The sequence below is a fragment of the Balaenoptera borealis genome, assembly GCF_965194805.1.
Source record: "Balaenoptera borealis genome assembly, chromosome: 4".
Taxonomy (NCBI): Eukaryota; Metazoa; Chordata; class Mammalia; order Artiodactyla; family Balaenopteridae; genus Balaenoptera; species Balaenoptera borealis.
In genome coordinates this window covers 101,424,006-101,440,505 of record NC_138861.1, presented here as the reverse complement: position 1 = coordinate 101,440,505, position 16,500 = coordinate 101,424,006, and the positions used below count along the sequence as shown (strand labels likewise).

General features: G+C 36.3%; 1 protein-coding gene and 1 pseudogene across 2 annotated transcripts in view; one reads left to right on the top strand and one right to left on the bottom strand.

Annotated features, from left to right (window-relative positions):
• LOC309627349 (large ribosomal subunit protein eL33 pseudogene) overlaps positions 1-16,500 on the top strand; it is a 103,347-nt pseudogene that overhangs the window by 20,850 nt on the left and 65,997 nt on the right. The window lies entirely within an intron of this gene.
• ADGRA3 (adhesion G protein-coupled receptor A3) overlaps positions 8,444-16,500 on the bottom strand; it is a 131,813-nt gene continuing 123,756 nt past the window's right edge. Inside the window, exon 20 of the transcript XR_014243683.1 lies at positions 8,444-16,008. The gene's annotated coding sequence lies outside the window, so the exon portion shown is untranslated. The remainder of the gene's footprint in view (positions 16,009-16,500) is intronic.

The window sequence follows — 16,500 nt, the reverse complement described above, 5'->3', positions numbered from 1 at the left end:
CTGCAATGGCCTAGATGGGAAAAGAATCTAAGGAAGAGTGGAGATATGTGTATGGATAACTGTCTCACTTTGCTGTACACCTGAAACTAACACAACATTGTAAGTCAACTATACTCCAATAAAAATTAATTTTAAAAAATCTGCAGATGTTTATAGTATGTGCATATCCTATGAACATTATTTGCGTTCACGTTGTACCCCAAAGGCCACATCCACAATTTTTCCAGACAAGCTTCTCTGTATTGGGCCACAGGTTAAGTAATTGAGCAATTGGACACTGCTATATCTGACTCTTGGCTGAATTTGTTTCTGGTTCTGGTTTTGATTGTTCTTGGATGATTGCGTCCATACTAGTGGCAGCAGTGTGGAAGGTGGGCTTTAATATTATGGTCAGTTCATTAAGAGATTTCTATTGGGTATAAGATGTCAGGAATGGGTATGACAGGAAATGCAGAATCTGGTTTGTTATTAGCCTTTTTAATATTTATATTTGTTTTGTATCTGCAGTAACATGGGCTCCTTTAACTCTACTTGCTTCATCCAAAAACTCTAGTCTTTTATATTTTCACTTATTAGAAGCCCAATATTAACAAATCTGTGAAAATGCAATTTCTAAACTAAAGACGAAAAAAAACCAAACCTCTCGCAGGCTTTCTTTGATTTTTCTAAATGAACGAATAATTCCAAATTAATGTCCCCTCAGCGTCTTTAAATAGGCTAAAGAAAGGAAAGAGAATAAATTTTTATCAGTTCAAATTAGACAAATTTATCCAGAAAAATAAGTTTCTAAAAGCCATGTAAACCAAGAATTAATGAGTGCCCAAAATATAACCAAGTTCAGCCTTTAAAAAATGACGAAGATCAATGACATTATTATAAGGTACGTGGACAACAGAAAAAAAATGTTTTGCCAAATTCAGAAGAAAGTAGCGAAATCACATACATTCTCAACAATTATGCTTCCTCAACCAATCTAATGGTACTTCATTATACGGTTTTGTCTCATTAACTGAAAAACATTCTTAATAGCAACTGAGACTTCCATTTATGAATAGGAAATGCCTGTTGAGTAGTTTCATATACCTTAGTTACTTCTGGAGGAAATTTTTAAAACACATAATAAGTTCTCTTAAAATCTAATGGAGTGGGGTCTTCACTTCCAGCTATGCTAGAGTAACTGGGATCATACCTGTCCACCATCACAAAGACCTACAAAAAATGGACAAAATATGTGAAACAACTGTTTTTGGACATTAGAAAACATGCAGCAAAAACTATGATTCCCCAAGAGAGGAAAAAACAATCAAAGTGAGCACTACAGTCACCCCAGTTTTCTGCCTGGAGGCACATTACAGACCGTGCTGGAAGAGAAAACCCAAGTACAGCTCAGGAGTGGCACTGAGTTCATGAGGGAAGACTGGAATTCAGGGAAGCCCATGTGGTTGGAATTTGTGGTAAAGAACCAGAGAGGAGGGAGCTATACAAAGAAAAAGCACCAGGAATCTGCATAGGAATCTGCTCCAGCCTACAACTGAATACTCAGTTGTGCACTCATAGGGTGAAATTTCACAAAATCAGGAAAGAACAACTGAGAAACAATCAGAGCTTAAGTAGGGCTGAGAGATGTTTGAATGTACCCAGCCAAGGTGGACAGGCCTCTTTGCCCACTGAAAGTAGAGACCTGAGAGTGTCACTGCTAAGTGGTAGGGGTATAACAGCCTTACAGTGAAGGCTACACTAGACAAGCCCTTACAAACAAGCCTCTAAAGAATCAGACAAACCCACAAGTAATTTAACTGCCTTAAGACAGAAGCAGCAAACACTCAACGGCAAAGAATCACAGTTCACAGCCTTCAGTTAAAATTAATAGACTGAGAAGCTGAAAAATGTGGCCCAATAACTATGAAAAAAAGCAGTCAATAGATGATAAGTAGAAATGAGTTATATGATGGAATTACAAACAGGGACTTAGAAGAGGTATTATAAATACATTCAATATTTTAAAGAAAAACATACACATAATGAAAAATACAAAGAAGAAGCAAATTAAATCCTAGAGATAAAATATACAATATCTGAAATAAATAATCCAATGGATGAGTTTAAGAGAGATTAGACACTTTGGAAGAAAAGACCAGTGAAAAGAACAGAAACTATCTAAACTGAAGAACAGAGAGAAAACAGATAGAAAATGAACAGAACTTTGATGATTTGGGGGCAATTGTGGGCTAACTTATGTGTAAGACAAAGAAAAATATTCAAAGGAATAAGGCTGTGGGTTTTATGAATTTTATGAAAACAATAAACACAGAGATCCAAGAAATATACACACAACAAAAACCACACCAAACACATAATGCAATTTCTGAAAACCAATGATAGAGGAAAATCTTAAAGGTAATCAGAAAAAGACGAATATTTTATAATAGATTAATTCATCAAAGGACATAACAATCTTAAGTTTGTATGTACCTAATTACAGAGTTTAAAATCCACTAGGAATAAAATGACAAAAAAGAAGCAGACGAATCCAAAATTATGGCTAGAGACTTCAATAATGCTCTCTCAGCAAGTGACAGAACAATTAGACAGAAATCAATAATATAGACATCTCAAACACCACCATCAATCTAACTAACCTAATTTACATTTATAGAATGCTCTATCCAATAACAGTAGAATGCACACTCTTTACACATGCTCATAAAACATTCAAAAAGATAGATTATATACTGAGTATAAAACAAGTCAAATTTGAAAAGACTGAAGACTTACAAAGCGTGTTCTCTGATGACAAAGGAATTCAATTAGGAATCAGTAACAATAAAGATACCTGGAAAATCTCCCAACACACTTCTAATGAACACATGATCAAAGAAGAAATGATGAGGAAAGTTTAAAAATATTTTTAAATGACTGAAAAGGAAAGAAAACATAAAAATTGTGGGGAACAAGCTAAAGCAGAATTTAGAAGAAATTTTATAGCTCTAAATGCTTACGCTAGAAAAGAAGAAAAATCTAATATAAATGAACAAAATTTCCACCTTAAGAATAGAAGGGAATAGCCTCAACTTGATAAAGGGCATCTATAAAAACTCTATACCTAATTCATATTTAATAGTGAAAGACTAAATGCTTTTCCTTTAATATTAGAAATGAGGAAAGAGAAAGAAAACACATACAAATTAGAATTAAAACTGTCTTTATTTGTAGGCAACATGATCACCTAAAGAATCTCAAGAAAGTTACTTTAATTTTTAAGTAAATTTAGCAAGTTGCAGATCTATATATGTGTGTGTATATATATATATGTATATACGCACACATAGTTTTTCTATATGTTATCAATGAAAGTATTCCTTCTTTCCTTGCCTGTTAACCCTGTTTTGCTTTGTTCCACTGCCAGTTCTCAGCTGTTATAAATTTGTTATCCAGCCTTCACACGTACTATATACAAAACAAAACCCTCAGTTAATCATCACTCAGGAAAAGCCTCACACTGCTGTAGATTACAAAAATGGCCACAAACTCTTCCCATCTTGTACGCACACTCCTTTGAAATATGACGTTATCCCTCTTGCTCTTCCCATCAAGAAGGGTAGTCTATTCTTTACCCCTTGAATTTGGACTTGGCCATGTGACTTACTTTAGTGGATGGGACATTAGTAAATGTGTCAGAAGGAAAGGCTTAAAAAGTGCTTCTACAGTGGAGGTTACTTTCTCTTAATGCTCTGTGAACTCTGCAATCACTCTATGAAGAATCCAAAGTTAGTCTACTAATAGGAAAGAACATGTGGTCAAACAAATCATCCCAACTGAGGTCTTCCTACACCATCCAGCCACACACAGAGCTGCCAGCTGACCACAGAGATAAGCCAAGCTGTCTCAAACCAAAAGAAATTCCCACCCAACCCACAAAATTGTGAAAAATAATGCTTGTTAAGCCGCTACATTCTGGGGTGGTTTATTACACAGTAATAGCTACCTGATACATGCTACTTCTGTTTTCATTTCAGTAGTGAAAACAAATCACATGCCCACAACTCACTTCAATGACCAGCATATCCAGCGGGTTTGGGAAGCGAGATCCTAACAGATAGTAATGATTACGCCTCAATGGTTAGGTTGTAAGTCACCTTTATTCTTCAGAGATGTAGATGTTTAGAAGTAAAAATCATATGATGTCGAAGTTTGGTATAAAATAGTCTTCACAGAACGAGCAGACAGGAGGACAAGGACAAAAAGGAGAGAAATAGATGAAGGAAGCATGACATGTCGATGATAATTGATTACAGGATATGGATGAAGGGTGTATTCATCTGCTTGGGCTGCCATAACAAAACACTACAGATGTAGTGGGGGCTTAAACAACAGATGTTTTCTCACAAGTCTGGAGGCTGTTAAGTCTGAGATCAGTGTGCCAGCATGGTAGACCTCTGGTGAGAGCTCTCTTCCTGGCTTGCAGGTGGCCATCTTCTCACTGTGTCCTCACGTGACCTTCCTCGGTGTGTACATGTGGAGAGAGAGAGAGAGAGGGATGGCTCTCTCTTCCTGTAAGTCTAACAATCCTAATCATAGGACTTCATCCTTATGACCTCATTTAACCTTAATTACCTCCTAAAAATCCTATTTTCACATAGAGTCACACTGGGGTTAGGGCTTCAACATATGATTTGGGGCGGGGGGCACACAAATCAGTTCATTACAGAGGGGAATTCATACTGCTATTTCCAATTTTTCACGTTTGGAAGCTTTCCTAAAATTTATAAGTGTTCCTGTATTTTGTCCCCTATTGTCTGTTTATACTTCATTCAGTGAGAGACAAAAATATTCCCTGAGAGAAAATTCTGGAAGGTTCTACAGTCCCTTTATACCATTAACAATTCTTGATTAAGTAGTTAGAAAGTCCAGTTCAAGATAATAAAGCTGTGAATCTGCTTTGGTATCCAATCTTCTACACTCTTCTAGGTTGTTGTAACTACAATAGTTCCAAGGCAGCAACAGGAAAGGCATGGAGACCACCTTGTCCATTTCCGCTCCTTATCTCCCCCATCTACCTGAAGGCCGCTTTAGCTTCTATCAGAAATGACACTTTGGGGAAAGGGACAAGATAAATTTTAACTGGAATTGTCATACATTGGCTTTGAGCTCTCTGGGCCCTACTCTGCTACAGTTTTGTTGACATAGGTAGATGTGCATGGTCATTTGAAATTCCTTCCTTAACAGGAAGTCAATGGATCCAGACTCTTCCTGTGGAGACCTCCCTGCTCCTACAGAGGGCACTGTTGGATAAATCTGATAAAAACCCCATACGGGGTCTCTCTCTCTCCTGTGAGGTCCACAGCTGGCCCATGGGAAATATTCAGCCAACCTTCTCCCCATATTCTGTGCCTGCTAACCTCCCTTACGGCAGCAGCACTCTGAACTCTGTCACCAAAGCGGCACTCTGTGCGTTACTTTCCTATTGTCACAAATTCGTGATTTTACAGTTCTGGAGGTCAGATGTTCAAAATCAGTTTCACTGGGTAAAATCAAGGTGCTGGTAGGACTGTGTTACTTCTGAAGGCTCAGAAACCATTGCTTGCCTCTTCCAGCTTCTGGAGGTTACCTCCATTCCTTGGCTCGTGCCTCACTACTTCCATCATCACACCTCCTCTGACCCTCCTGCCTCCCTTTCAAAAGAATCCTTTTAATTACACTGGGCTCACATGTATTATCTAGGATAACTTCCCTATCTCAAGATCCTTCATCATATTTGCAAAGTGCTGTTTGCCACGTAAGGTAACATGTTCACTGGTTCCGGGGATTAGGATGTAGACATCTTTGGGGGGGGACCACTATTTTGCCTATACATCCTGTCTACTACATTTCTTGGAGGTAGGGGTGTGTGTGTTGGACCCTAATTCAATATGCCTCGATTTCAAAGAACACATAAGCAGCCTTTCCAGGTTTCCTCATGGAAGTCCCTCCCACTAGGCTTGAGGTAAAGAAGGTAGCACACTGCACTCCTCGCCCAAGGATGGCAACTGGTCCTCCAAAGATCTCTTCTCCAGTCTCTTCACAAAAGCCTATCTGACCTCTTCTTTGATCCTTATGTCTGTCAGACGGATATAGTTGTGGAATGTGTTCCTTTACAGTTCTTTAGTAAAATTTACATGTGATGCTTTCAGTCCATTTGGTATCCTGATATTGTCAGTACTTCAAATTGGTACCTTAGTTGAAACTGAGGCAGGGAGCATTCCATTCTAACATCCTGTACATAACTATTTCCCTAAAGTAGAAATATGAAGTAGATCTTCAGGAATTGTTAAATTCTTCAAGCATGTCTTATTTTGTGACAGAATAATGTATTTGATGAGTCAAAAGGAACTTCATTATTCAAAGGTGATTACTAAAGGAACAACATTCTGTCAAATGCAAAAATATTTTTAGGAGAGTATTTTTGCTTCTGAAAAGCTTTTCAGTCAGTTATGCTGTTCCTTCTTGAATTAAGAACGATCACTCAACCAATCTTCTGTTCATGTGTAAAAGAATAATTTTAGCTGGAGAGCAAATCTCACCTGAAAAATATTAAATGTGCTACATGATGTTGGCATACTCTATTTTGTTTAAAGAAATGTATTTTTTCATTCTTAAACCTCTTTCTGTTAGTGTAACGGCTAAACTCATTTATAAAAATCCACAAAATAATGGTGCCAAAAATTACGTTCACATTATTTTTAGGCATTTTTACTCAAATGATGAAAATGCATTAGTGTGTTTATCCAAAAATGTAATTGCAGCTTTCACTTGTCGGATCTGGAGTATTTCTTCCATCAAACATTTCATTAAAATAAAGATGTCTAACCTTTGAGAACACACCAAAAAATGAGATGGAGTCTCTACTGGTATATTCGCTTGAACTCACTGGGGATATAGGTAACAGAAATCAAATATAGCTTCAATTAAAAAAAAAAAAAAAAGGTGGTGGGAGGGGACCCAGTGGCAGAAAAATTCAGTGATAGAAGGTATGTCACAGAACTCACAGGTAGGGAATGCAGCTGACTTTAGGATAACTCTAAACCCAGGCACTCAAAAGCCTTTGGGACTCTCTTTTGTTGCCACTCCCTCTGGTTTTCTGCATCATTCTCTCTGGCTGCAGGGTTACATGTCAGAATATATGACAACCAAAGGATCCTGAGTCATCAAATTATCAATCAAGTGACTAGGAGAGACTTCTCAGTTCAAATTCCCAGGGAAGAGACTGCCTTCCCTGGCTTGGGCCATGTACCTGTTCCTGGAATAATTAACTACAGCCCGATGTGACACTGCATAAAGATGGTATCGATGAAATGGAGGGGCGCAAGAAAGACAACTATAGCAGGTCATTCCAAAAGTGTCTGGATAGAGTGATGCTGAATACCCAAGAGACAGCTCAGACCTGTGCACGTAAATCCTATAGGTTGTTGAGAGTGTATACTTCCCATGTTGTATTATGTTTGCTTCTTCCATCTGTGGAAGTGGCATCTAGCAAGGCCACATTTTAGGCTACCATCTTTGGTTGGGGATAAGCACAGAAGGATGCAAGAAATAAAAATGTGAACACCAAACCCATGTGGCTATAAACTTGCAGAGGCAACAAACCAGAGCCCAGGTCATTACTGATAAAACTCCCCTGTTCTCTGTCCCTAAATGTAGGTAGGATTTCTTCCTGTGGATGTAGCACATTGAGGGGCTCAGTTTCATGTGGTCATCTTGGCTACAAACTCCTGTCTCTCCAAGCACCAGGCTTTCAGTCCTGTCCCTATATGAATGTCAAGAGCCAAGTCCTTTACTCAACAAAACCTGCCAAACCTTCCAGGCCTGTCTTGGTACCAGGTTGCCAGTTTAACCCTGAAGGCAGTAAAATGTATGGAAATCTCATATGAAAACCACTTATCAAACACAGTTTGCATTCAATGTTAGGAATGCTTAAGTTGTAATGAAAAATCCATTTATCTGACTCAAACGAGTCTTTTAGTTTCCTTTTGTTGTTGATTATAATAATTCTAAAGTTACAGGGTTTTCTTCAGCTTTTCGTAAAGCTAAACTATTTTGGGGAATAGTCTATATGAGATGATCTAAATGTCTTAGAAGCACTGTTAGAATTGCTCTACGGCAAGATATTCTCTTAGTGTCCTGCCTACACTGAGGAGACGCCCATGCAACGTATATTCAAATGGGAGCACGTTCAGGCAACTGTACCCCACAGAATTCACACCCAGAAATTTCTAATGGCATGGAAGAAAAACTATCAAAACAAGTAGTTATGAAATTTAAGCAGGCAAGGGGATCCTAGGTGGGAAGGTTAAAAACAGAAATAATGAATAAACTTTAAACAGTACAGTAGTTTCTCACTATACTCTAGGGTTAATAGAAATAGCGTATTACTTTCTTCAAAATAAACAAAAAAGAAAACAACATGAAGATTTTTATATATAGTTTATAAGGTTTAGATGGATAATCTTATGGTCTTCATTGTTTCTAAACAACATTCAGAGGGAAATATACAGCTCTAAATGTATATTACAGAAAAAAAAAAGGATTAACCCCATTTTAAAACCTAGAGAAAGAACAGCAATGCAAACCCCAAAAAACATGGGAAAAAGGAAATAATGAAGAGCAAAAGGCAATGAAAGTAGAAAGCAAACACACAATGGATAAAATGGACAATACCAGAGTCGATTTTCTGAAAAGTTTAATACAAGTGACAAACCTCTAGGAATACTGAATTTTTTAAAAGGAGAAAACACAAAATAACATTATCAGGAATGAAAAAGGTGAAATTAGTACATACCTTAAAGGTTGAGAGGATATTATGAAGTACTTTATGACAGTAAGTGTGTCAACTTACATGAAATGAACAGATACCTTAAGAAAATTATACGACTTACCACAACTGAACAAGAAGATATAGAAAATCTTTAATGACTCAGTATCTTTCAGAAAATTTAATCTGTAATTTAAAACTACCCATGAAAGGAAAACTGATGCCCAGATAACTTCCTTGAAAATTCTTCCAAATTAAGATGTAAAACTAATACCAATCTTATAAAAACTCCTTCAGAGAATAGAGAATAACTAAAGTAGCACCATTCATCTTAAGAGGCTGGTATAATATTAATCTAAAACCTAGTAAGGATTATTAAAAGAAAATTATGGACCAATTTCTCTAATAAACATAAATGCAAAAATCTAAAAATGCATATGCAAATAAAACCCAATAATGTATTGAAAGGATAATATTTTACGATCAAATAGTATTTATTCCAGAAATGCAGGGGTGGTTTAACTTTCAAAATTCAGTCAGTGTACTTGACTATAATATCAGAATACAGGAGAAAACCATTCAAACATTTCAACAAATATTGAAAAGGCACTTGATAAAATCCAAATCTCATTCATGGTAAAACTCAGCTAATTCAGCTGAGGTAAAACTCAGCTAACTCATGGTAAAAAAGAAAACTTTCTTAATATCATAAAAGCTATTTACAAAACACCTAAATCTAATGTCATATCAAAAGATGAAATATTAGAGGACTATGAGTGTAAAAATCCTCAATAAAATAATAGCAAAAAAAAAATTCAACAGCACATTAAAAGGATTATATACCATGATCAAGTAGGATTTATTCCTGGAGTGAAAGGATGATTCAATACATGAAAGTCAATCAATGTACTATACCACATTTACAAAATAAAGGGGAAAAAAAACCCATGAGCACCTCAACTGATGCAGGAAAAGCACTGATAAAATTTAGTACCCTTTCACAACAAAAGCATTCAACAAACTAGGAATAAAAGAAAACTACTTCAACATAACAAAAACCATATATGAAAAGCCCACAACTAACATCACACTCAATGGTGAAAAACTGAAAGTTTTTCCTCTGAGATCAGGAACAAGATGAAAACACTAATTTGAAAAGATATATGCACCCCAATGCTCATAGCAGCATTATTTACAATAGCCAAGATATGGAAGCAACCTAAGTGTCCATCAACAGATGAATGGATAAAGAAAATGTGAGAGAGAGAGAAAGAGATAATAGAATATTACTCATCCATAAAAATGAATGGAATTTCACCATTTGCAACAACATGGTCAAATCTGGAGGGTATTATGCTTAGTGAAGTAAGTCAGACAGAGAGAGATGAATACTGCATGTTTTCACTTATATGTGGAATCTAAAAAATAAACAAATGAATATAGCAAAACAGAAACAGACTCACAGATACAGAGAACTAGTGGTTACCAGTGGGGAGAGGGGTGGGGGGAAGGGCAAGATAGGGGAAGGGGATTAAGAGGTACCAACTACTAGGTATAAGATAAGATACAAGGATGTAATGTACAGCACAGGATGTAATGTATGAGAATACAGTCAATATATTACAATAATTTTAAAAGTAGTATAAACTATAAAAACATCGAATCACTACACTGTACACCTAAAACTAATATAATATTGTAAATCAACCATACTACAATTTGAAAAAAAATTTTTAAAGACAAAGATACTTTCATCGCTTCTATTCAACATAGTACTGGAAGTCCTAGCCAAAGCAGTTAGACAAGAAAAAGAAACAAAATTTACCCAAATTGAAAAGGAAGAAATAAAATTATCTCTGTTCAAAAATGACATGATCTTACATAAGGAAAATTTAACATTGAAAACAAACTGTTAGAATAGACAAATTCAGCAGAGTTACAAGGTACAATATCAAGTCACAAAAATCAGTTGTGTTTCCACTAACAATGAACAATCCAAGCAATGAAATTAAGAAGACAATTCCTTTTATAATACCATCAAAAACAAATAAAATACAGTGTACCCTTGAACAACACAACACAGGCTTAAACTGTGCAGGGTCCACTTATACATGGATTTTTTTCAATAAATGTGTACTACTGTAACTACTACTATAACTACTACATGTCCTATAATAAACATGTTATAATGTCAATATGACCCAAAGAGACCTAAAGATTTAGCTCAATCCCTTATCAAAATCCAAAACATGTTTTTTGCAGAAATAGAAAAACCCATCCTAAAATTCATTTGGAATCTCAAATAACCCCAAATAACCAAAGTAATCATTATGTGCGTTATTATGTCCCCCAGAACTCCTATGTTGAAGCTCTGACCCCCAGTAGCTCAGAATGTGACCATATTTGGAGACAGGACCTTTAAAGAGGTGACTGGGGTGGGCCCTAATCCAATCTGACTGGTGTCCTTAAAGGAGGAAATTTGAATACATTAGAGAGACATCAGGGATGTGCATAAAGAGAGGAAAGGCCATGTGAGAACAGAGGGAGAAGGTGGCCATCTGAAAGTAATGAGAGAGGCCTCATAAGGAACCAAACTTGTCAATACCTTGATCTTGGACTTCTGGCATCCAGAACTGTGAGAAAATAAAAGTGTGCTGTTTAAGCCACCCAATCAGTGGTATTTTATTATGGTAGCCCTAGCAAACTAATACTACACTCCTGAAAAAGGAAACAAAGTTGGAGGTCTCACACTTTCTGATCTCAAAACTTATTACAAAGCTACAGTAATTAAAAGTGTGGTACTGACATAAAGAGAGACATATAGATCAATAGAATACAATAGAGAGCCCAGGAACAAGCCCTCAGAAACAGGGTCAAATGATTTTCAACAAGGGTGGCAAGACCATTCAATGGAGAAAGGACTGTCTCTTCAACAAATGATGCTGGGAAAACTGAATATCCACAGGCAAAAGAATGAAGCTGGATCCTTACTTTAACATAAAATGTATCAAAGACCTAAATGTAAGACTTAAAACTACAAAACTCTTAGAAGAAAACATAGAGGAAAAGCTTTATGACACTGGATTGGCAAAGATTTCTTGAACATGATACCAAAGCATAGGGAACAAAAGTAAATATAAACTGGACACCAAATTACAAACCTCTGTATGTCAAAGGACACAATGAATAGAATTTAAAAGAAATCAATGAAATGGAAGAAAATATTTGCAAATCACATATCTGATAAGGAGTTAATATTCAGAATAGATAAAGCACCTACAATTCAACAACAACTCAATTAAGAAATGGACAAAGGATTTGAACAGACATTTCTCCAAAGAAGATACACAAATGGCCAACAAACATGTGAAAAGATGCTCGATATCACTTATCATTAGTGAAATGAAAATCAAAACCAAAATGAGATATCACCTCACACCATCAGGTAAGCTACTACCAAAAAAAAAAAAGAAACAAACAAAACCCCAGAAAATAAGTCTTGGCAAGAATGTGAAGAAATTGATCCCCTGTGCACTGTTGGTGAGAAAGTAGGACAGTGCTGCCCCTAGGAAAAGCAGTACAGTGGTTCCTCAAAAATTTTAAAGTAGAATTACCATATGATCCAGTAATTCCTTTCTGGACCTAAACCCAAAAGAACTGAAAATAAGGACTAGAAGAGAGAGTGTACAGAGGTACACTCATGTTCATAGCAGCACTATTCACAAAAGCCAAAAGGTAGAAACAACCCAAATGTCCACTGGCAAATGAATGGATAAAGAAAATGTGGAATATACATGCCACCTTAAAAAGGAAATAAATTCTGACATATGCTTACAACATGAATGAACGCTGAGGACATAATGCTAAATGAAATAAACCAGTCAGAAAAAGACAAATACTGTATGACTCCACTTACATGAGGTGTGTAGAGTACTCAAATTTACGGAAACAAACTAGAATGATGACAGCCAGGGGCTGGGGGCGGGGAGTGGGGAGTTGTTGTTTAATGGGTATAGAGTTTCCATTTTGCAAGACAAAAAGTTCTAGGGATTGATTGCAGAACAACTGTGTATATATTTAACCTTTAGGAAATGAGCCTTCCAATATAATCATTTTTAAATGAGAATATGAAGGACATAGTTCAGCAGAATGGATACTGAATTTCTATTGAATTCTTTTCAAAACTGACCATCACATAATTTGCAAACTGACCTAAAACCTAGCATTTTTGTTTGGAACTCATAAAGGGTCAGTGCTTAAAAGTAAGATTTTAAAAAAGGTAATGAAGACTAGGTGGGAATAAAGCTCACTGTTGAACATACCAGGAATTTATCCCTGTGACAATCTGATTAATTGCTCACTAAGCCATCTCCCTTTCCTTCCTGGACACATACCTAGACTACATTTCCTGGATTCTGTGTAGTTAGGTGTGACCACAACTGGGTTCTGGCCAATGGACTGTGGGTAGAAAAAATATATGCCATCTCCAGGCCTGATCCATAAAACCCTCCCATGTGCCATCCCCCATCCTCTGAGGAAGTACCAAGAGAAGGGCAAAAACCTGGGTGAGAACTCCTGGGGAGAGGTGCCATGCTAGGAACATACATGCCAGACTATTACTTCAGCAAGAAACTTTTATTGTGTTAAGTCTCTAAAATGTTGACTTTTTAAAAAAGTTTACCCAGACTCAGCATGAAAGTTAAAAAAAAAACTAAGCGGTAAAAATTTGTTAACCATGGTTGGCCACCAAATTGACGTTTTTACACAGTTTCATAAAGGAATGGACACTGATAACAAAAAATACCTGTTTAGAACTGGAGTTCATTACTTTCACGTGGAGTATCTTCCTAGACACAATCTTCAACCTGAGTTGGTACACATGACTAGACCTGGCTTTGCAACCAATCATAACTTGCATATATTTGCTCATCTGAACACTCAATTTTTCTGTACAAGCAAAACTTCATCAATATTATATGCCAAGACAGAATGAACACAATGATTGCAAAATTGAAAATATGATTAGCTGAATTCTTTATATTGTTGGAACAACCCCATTAAGGACTGCATCTGAAGAGCCCTCTGAAAATATTTTGAACTTTTTGAATATACTTAGAATACTCTGGTAAATAAAAGCCTTCATCAGATAGGCTCAAACTAGATGGCAGCAGCATACAACGGAATTTAACTCTTTTTCCTTCTACCATTTTATATACATGACACAGAAGGACAGTACATGTTTCAAACAGAATGAAGCAAAACTTCGTTAAACAAGTTCTAAGCTAATTCTAAGCATCAAACTCTATAAGCAAAGGTAGCGGTCCACTGCTGACTATACAAATGGGGGGTTCTTAATATTATGGTCCTGTCAGTTCACACTCAGTATCCACCTCTGAGTCAATGACATCCACGGTGAAAAGATGCTGAAAAAAACCTATGACCAGAGGCTGCCTGAGACTTCATCCCACACAGAGCTGGGTACACCAGGGAAGGTAGAAAGACAGGACTCATTAACCTACAGTGAGTGATTAAGTTAATACTCAACTTGTGTTCCTCAATTGATGCCTCCAGTATTCCAGTATTACCACTGGCTATGAGCCTCTAATGGCCAATATAAAGACATGGTTCTAGACTGGAGACCCGTAGGTAGGTTGGGAAGAAAATTCAATTAATACCAAAACTTAAAAAAAATCTTATTGATTGCTATTTCATCTTTGTCTAAAACCAAGCAACATATAGTCAAAGATTTTTATTACTAACAAATTTATAAAGTTACAAATTTCTCCTTGAAGAGTTTGCTTTATTTATACAAATAAATCTATTGGTTTTATTACTACTTATATTTCAGTGGGAAAACAAGTGAGTTGATCCATATGACAGTATTAATATAAATTTAGGGAAAATACAGCAAAATTGGCGTAAGTGATAAAATGACTTAAGTTCGGGAAATATTGTTAAGTAGTTATAAATAATCAAATCATTTCTTAGCTAAGAGCACTGAAGTGAATATTAAAGTAATTGAATGATTCTGGGAATGTGAAAGGAAAAACAAAATTAACATTTGTTTTAAATTTCGGATTGCTGTTGTATGCAACACTTAACTTGATGATTTAGTTTAATTCCTGCATCAAATGCATTCAGCTAATTTTTTTACTTCTTCATTTTTTATGGTCTCAACCAACTTCAGTTTGGGTATTTGAACTCAATGCCTGAAATACACAGGCCTAAAGGTTTTAACATTGTTACTTCTCAATAATAAACACAATCTAAACCTTAGCATCTACACATAAATTGCCATCTGTTTATATTATACCAATTTAGATAAACAGTGAACATGGATGTAGAGTTACATTAAGTTACACGTGCAAAATAGCCTGAGATTTAGAAGTTAGTTGCCACCTATTTACAACCTGAAATATTAACATACTTTTACACATGTATATAAATCACAAAAAATACTCATACACAAACCTAATTTCTAATTGTTACCTAAAAATAGATTAGCATATAACATCATTATATATATATATAAAGTGTGCATATTACACACATTACATAGTATATAACAGCTTGATTTAAAGAAAAACTTTCATGGAATAAATCATGTGTGTTTCCTTAAGTAGAATATGACCAATTATATCTCATTATGAAATTAAAACTCAAAATAGGGACTTCCCTAGTGGCACAGTGGTTAGGAGTCCGCCTGCCAATGCAGGGAACATGGGTTGGATCCCTGGTCTGGGAAGATCCCACAAGCCACGGAGCAACTGGGCCCGTGAGCTACAACTACTGAGCCTGCTCTCTGGAGGCCACGTACCACAACTACTGAGCCCGCGTGCCACAAATGCTGAAGCCTGTGCGCCTAGAGCCCGTGCTCCGCAACGAGAGAAGCCACCGCAATGGGAGGCTGGCACACTCAACAAAGAGTGGCCCCTGATCTCCGCAACTGGAGAAAGCCCGCGTGCAGCAACAAAGACCCAACGCAGCCAAAAATAAATAAATAAATGAAATTTAAAACAAAACAAAACTCAAAATAACCAGGATGAGAATAAAGTTTAGTAAAATTATACATAATAGACACTGTGAAGAGCACGGGTGCTTGCCTTCAGAGAAGCAATCAAAGCACAGCGGCCGTGGCATCAGAGAACATGGACCTGGTCCTGGATGTGGCATAACCTGCTGGTACTTCAGCAGGTAAGAAACTCTTTGAGCCTCAGTTGCTGAAAATTTAAAATGAGGAAAATGAATGAACCGATTTTTAAGAAAACTGAAACATATCTTAAAGAGTTTATGATTCTATGAAAAACAGAGAAACCTCAACTAGCAACAAGCCATAGATTATAAAAGACAAATATGGGAAGGATGCAATGTTTTATTCACTTCTTATTCACAAACATCAAATTTCAATTCAAATACTAAGAATATAATGCATCAAGTCATCACTCATCAACTATGCTTTGTATATCAAAACACTCTGAATATTTTTAGTGGAATCTTCATTTTATTCCAAATATTTGATTTCTTTCCAATCCCCAACTCTACCAGTCCCAGGCTTCTTTTCCTTCTGTTACCTACAAGAAGCTCTGTTTAAATTAATAAATGCTTACTGAAGGGTGAACATTTCCAAGAAGAGAAAGCCCTCACTTCCTGTGGAAGTAGGAAAAAGCAGAAGAACAAAGTTCTTTTTCTATTTGACCTACGGGTCAAAGAAA